The 5,763-nt window shown below is 38.0% G+C and overlaps 1 long non-coding RNA gene across 1 annotated transcript; it reads right to left on the bottom strand.

Annotated features, from left to right (window-relative positions):
• Nucleotides 1-3,067: 3,067 nt before the first annotated feature.
• On the bottom strand, nt 3,068-3,576 carry LOC112142894. Its single transcript, XR_002918655.2, has 2 exons — nt 3,400-3,576; nt 3,068-3,312 (listed from the first exon to the last, which is right to left on the bottom strand). It is a non-coding gene; the product is annotated as an uncharacterized LOC112142894 (long non-coding RNA).
• Nucleotides 3,577-5,763: the final 2,187 nt, after the last annotated feature.

Genomic DNA, 5,763 nt, shown 5'->3' with positions numbered 1-5,763 from the left:
ACATGGCATTGCGGCCTTACCATCTTCTTGTCGGTCAGCAGCACTGGTGGGGATCATTATTAACTCGGTAAACAACTAATCTTGTGTGGAAGTTCGGTTTGTGTTTTGTACATTTTAATGTGGTTTTGCTGCTTGCAAAAATCACATGACCAACATCCAAATGTTTTTTGAGGTTGATCTATTTTTTTTCTTCTTCTAATAATACTTTTTTAGGAAGCAGGGAAGCTATAGATTCTTAGACATGTTGCAAAAATGTATAGTGAACTTTAAGAAATTAATGAGAACAGTTAAATCAAAAAATCTGTCTCAATTAAAAGAAACAGAATCCACAATAAATTAGTGAAATTGCTTCTAAATGCATCTAAAGCTGCAGCCAAACTAAGGAGTCAAAAACAACAAGCTAAAAACAAACACATGTTCAATCAGGGATGCTTTGTACTCCCTATAGTTATAATAAACCTCATTCAAGAAGCAAATTGTCACAAATAACATGTAGGTTTTTCTTTATTCAGTACTGAAACATAAAATCATGTTGAATAACACAGTGTTGTCAACTTGTGTCTGTAAGTTGGAGTCTCCCTCATATCGGACAGAGTGCACGCTGGTTTATCGCAGCTTTTCACTGATGAGTTTCTTGCTGCATCTGGAAATTCTGATAAGGAAGGGACACTGGAGCCACACAGGAACGTTCGGGACTCCGAAAAAAAAAAAAAAAAAAAATCAGGGACAAGATTTCTGCGCAGCCACACAATAAATGCAGCATTTTTACATCTTCAGAAACCACAAGAAGGCACAATAGTAACAATTACTGTGGACCACTTGCAGTGACAGACACAAGGAGTTTAAGCATGGAGCTTAGTCTAACTAAATACATATATTTATGAAACATCTGCAGTTTAGATGTGCTTTTACCTTATTAAAACAGAAGTTTATCATCATTATTGGAATAAAAGTGCTGTAACTTAAATGCAGGTAAAAGAACAGAAATGTGAGATCTACGTCAAAAATTAGGCAGAATATTTGGTTCTTTTTGGGGAAGATTATCGTCTGAGTAATCATGAACATTGTTTTCTTATTTATGCAAAGTTTATCAAATATAAAAGTTGTGCTTAATTTTGTTGCACCTTAAACTGCACTGAAGAATAAGAATAAATGTGCTTTAACCACTTGATGCCCCAATTTATATATGTAAATATTCATTCATTCATCCATCTTCTCGGCCGCTTCTTCCCTTTCGGGGTCGCGGGGTGCCGGAGCCTATCCCAGCTACTGATGGGCGAAGGCAGGGTACACCCTGGACAGGTCGCCAGTCTGTCACAGATATGTAAATATCTTTAAAAAAAACAATAATATCAAAAGTTTTTTACTCCTAGAAGATAAAATTGTTGATAAAGTTGATAAATTAGAGTAATTTTTGACCCAAAGTGATTTGATTAATATGCGTCAAGGGGTTAAACCCAACATTTTTATTATGGGCTGATTAAATATGAACTGTTTAATATTTTGACAAAAACTAGGACATAAACTAATGGAAAACTGGTGCACTAGAAGATAAATCCAGACAAAAAGCAGAAGAAAACCGGAGTTATATAATAGATGTGTCCATAATTCACTCTCCAGTACAGTGTGAAAGCAAACCACAACCAAAGACGGCGTGACAGTTTTTTTAACACCATCAGAGCACAATGGAGTCATAAATAAACACAGTGAAATGTTCATTTTTATTCGATTTTTTACTTTGTGACATCGGTGACGTCGTATCCGGTTTTTAGGAAAACGAAAGAAAAGTAGTGAGCATCATGTCTGAATTAAGTTTAAAATGTATATTAGTAGTTAAGGATTGGGGGGGAATTCGAACGCAACCATAGACTTTACCTCGATAAAACAGATTTGTAAAACGCATTGCTGCCTTCAGTGAGCCGAGCACCACTCCCAAACAGGAAATGGACTCAAATTTCTCTTCCCCTTTGGCCAACGTTCTCCCAGTTTGTGATAGATCTGACAATGTGTTTTCTAATTAACACAAGGGTTTCCATTCTCTCTGTCTGTCTGCCATATTGCTCCTTCTGGATATTTCTCACAGCATTACACACTATCTGAAACTTAAGGTCACATTTTCACTTTTATTATTCCACGGCCGCTCCTGCCTTTCCCCTCCTTCTTTACATCATCTATCTTTTGGGATGAAAGGCAAGCTATGAGCCTCTTTTTTTCCCCTAAAGCCTGCCAGTTGCAAACCCAAGCAGTGAGAGGGATTATTCCTCTATTTCTATTAGTCACACACTTATAATCCATGTATCCCTCTGAAGCTTTGTGTCAGCAAGTCCATATCCAGAGTGGAGAGGCTCCTCATTATTGGTGGATTGTGGAGTTTTAGCTGAACACAGAGTGCAAGACTCCCAACATTTTCTCCCATTTAGGGGGGAAATGCATTTTGCAGATTACCACTTGCTGAACGATGAGACAACTTTGAAAGCTGCTGCCAACACTTCCTAATTATCCATCCAGTTAAATCCAGAGATGAACTATGGGATGTAATTATATCATAAACACAAATTACAAAAATCTTTTTTAAAACACAACTCATACAAAACAGTGAGCACCATTTGTCAAATATGTGTTACTCTTTAAAGACCCAGTTTGATGAAAATTGTATTTCTGGTTTCTTGAAGTGTTTTTCTGAAGATATATGTTAAGAAAATTAAGCTAAAAATACCATATCCCACTTCATTCTTATGTATCCATTTGCAGACAAGTAGATCCATTAATTTTCCTTGTCTGAGCGGACATCTGGCTCAAAGCTGTAGGGCTGGATAGTTTCAACATTGCTAAAAGTTTTTGATGAACTGGTAATGTTAGGTTGGGGTTATGAGGGACTGTAAGATAGCAGGAAAGTGATAAAACTGATGAATGATGACAGGGTTACAGTGTGCCAACAGCTCAGAGGTGAATTTCTAATAAACTTTTACAGCTCTGCAGAAACTATGTCCAGGAAAATTGTCATGACTACAGAACACGTAACGACCCAGACGCTGGAACCCGGAAGAAACACAGCAGAGGTCTAGCGTGGAAGGCAATAATTTTAATAATGTGGTGAGAAGGTTGGGTCCTGAACAGGACAGGAAGCAGGCTCCGAGCAGGAGGCAGAGGTTGGAGGCGTAGTAGGCGATCTTGTCCTCCAAGAGGGAGATGGCCGTCTTGGACGCAGGAACGTGAAGCAGAGGCAGAGGCTCGTGGTGTGACCGTGGAAGGAGACCCGACTGGAGATCCGGAAGTGGGGAAAAACATGCAACCACTCGAGGTAGGAGATTCCTGAGAGAGAGTGAGAGAGGTATTTAGACAGAGTCTCGGCAAAAACGTGGCAAGACTGTGGCGTAGACGAGGTGGCCGAATATGCACCATCAGGGGCAACGGACTGGCGGGGAATGAAGGTCCTGGAGCTCCTTAAGTAGGCAGGTGAGGAGACGAGATGAGTGGTTGCAGCTGGGGATGATCAGCAGCCAGGTGGAGAGGAGGGGAGAGTGGAGAGGGGGAGGAGACTGACAGAGGCACCATGACAAAAATGACTAAAATGATAGATATAATAGTTTAAAAGTTTGTGTTGCTTTAAAAAACAACCTTTGACTAGATGTGTAGCAACATTTAAGTCAATGCAATACTAGCTGGAATTACACTAGATTAGAATTTTATTTATTTTGCTTTTTTTTTTAACACACTTAATTTTTCTTCTTGCATCTTGACACTTTGGTGTCCCATATTGCAGAGCTGAAGATGATGGTGGGGATTATCTTAGTCCTCAAATCAAGCTACCTGGAGCAAACACACCACCATGATCCTCTATTTTTTATTTTTAATATATGCAAATAATACATTTTATGGGTAATTTTGTGTACTTGCAATTGTGTTTTCACAGGTACAAAAAATGCAAAATATTTCCTCGACACCCAGAGAGCGCAGTATGTCCCGCTCTGCTCCTGGATGTGGAGAAGGACCTGCCGCCCCAGAGAGCCGGACGTAGAGCTGATCGACTGTGTCCCCTCACTGGGTTACATCTCTGGGTTACATCTCTGGGTTACATTAATTACTGGGGATATCTGTTTAGGAAAGAGGGAAAATGTCAAATTTTCTTCAGCTATTATTCACAATCTAAGTTCAAAGCGACTGATAAGAAAACTCTGATGACCCAGCATTCTAGCAGCATTAAACGCATCACTTACAGACAAATCTTGGAGACGTGAAAAGAGTCTCACATCAGATTTGGGTGTAAATGCAGTTTTGTGTGTGTGTTTCAGGTGCTTCATGCAAACTTTTTAAAGATTTGTGTGAAGTTAATTTTAAGCTGATATACTTTTCAAGTTGTGCTTGTTCTATCGTTTTTTTTTTGTTTGTTTTTGTTTTGTATTTTGTAATTTTTTTACGTGTGAAAACACAATTGCAAGTAGGGCTGGGTATCGGTTATAATTTCCAGAAACAATTTTATTCGATTCCGATTTTTTCCAATTCTTTCAATTCTTCATTTTAATTAAATTTTAAGTTTACAAATTTATACACATTTGTTTAGAAATACATTAAACATTTGAATATATTTATATTAATCTGATACAGTTCACATATTGTAAAATTTATTAGTGACATTATGAGATTGTTAATATCATACAGTGTTACATGGTTTCTCTAAAGGAGAAGTTCTAACAAAAATCTTCAGATCATTAACATTGTAAACATTGTTCTGCTTCTCCTGGAGGACGTTTCAGTTTGGCCACTAGGTGGCGATCGCGCTATAGAAGTACACTTAATTCAAGAAGAAGACAACAGTGTGAAGGGAAAAAAATGAAGTTTTAGACCACAAATAGTTACTTTAAAAATGATTTCCTTGAAAGAGTTTGGAAAATGAATGCCTGTAAGTAAATGAAGATGTTCATTTAGTCAACAATGTATTTGTTTGGTCAACCGAGCGTTAGCATTAGTCGTCCTATGGGAAATTCTATTGAACATTAACATCAAGCTAGCGGACTTTAGCTTTGTGTGCTAAATCAATTTATATCTTTTGTGAATCGATTATTTATCTAATAAGCTTAGATCGATTCAGATCGATTAATCGATTTTTTTCAACCCAGCCCTAATTGCAAGTACACAAAATTATTCACTAAATATATTGTATAAGTTACAAATCAAGAATTACCCACAGACAAATCCAAAGTTACACACAAACATGCAAGTTACAAATCAAGGAATTTGCACAAATCAAATGAGTCTGTTTTCTCTCCATAATCCTACTTGAGAACAATCTGACAAATCAAAATTCTGAATATTTTAAGGGAGTTCATCTAAATCATGGTACAAATCTGCAGAAGACTGTCATTAAAACCATCGATGAATTCACTGCAACAGGTAAATGGTTAATCCTGAACTTTTACTGCAAACCTCAATCAGATAAAGTGACAAGGTAGTGATGAGTTTAGTCATTTTATTTTGTCTTTTTGCCCAGATTATCACCTCTGTCCTTTGGCTGCTCCCTTTAGTCATCCTATTCATTAAAGCAACACAGCGAGCAAACATTTTCACTGAGGCCCCCCCCATAAATGTGATGTTAAAGAACGGGACTACCTTGTTTCAGCCCCTTCGCTGCTGCCTGACCCTGCTCCCAAAGGAAGGATTGAACTGGAAACGTAAGGACATTCTGCATGTCCATGGGGTGATCTGTCACTGCACATTACATGTTCCTCAAAGCACCCTTGCTCCTAAATAACCCTTTGCTCCGTT

Source organism: Oryzias melastigma, linkage group LG14 (genome assembly GCF_002922805.2).
Source record: "Oryzias melastigma strain HK-1 linkage group LG14, ASM292280v2, whole genome shotgun sequence".
Taxonomy (NCBI): Eukaryota; Metazoa; Chordata; class Actinopteri; order Beloniformes; family Adrianichthyidae; genus Oryzias; species Oryzias melastigma.
The sequence above is the reverse complement of the archived record's forward strand: the minus strand, read 5'-3'. Positions and strand labels throughout refer to the sequence as shown.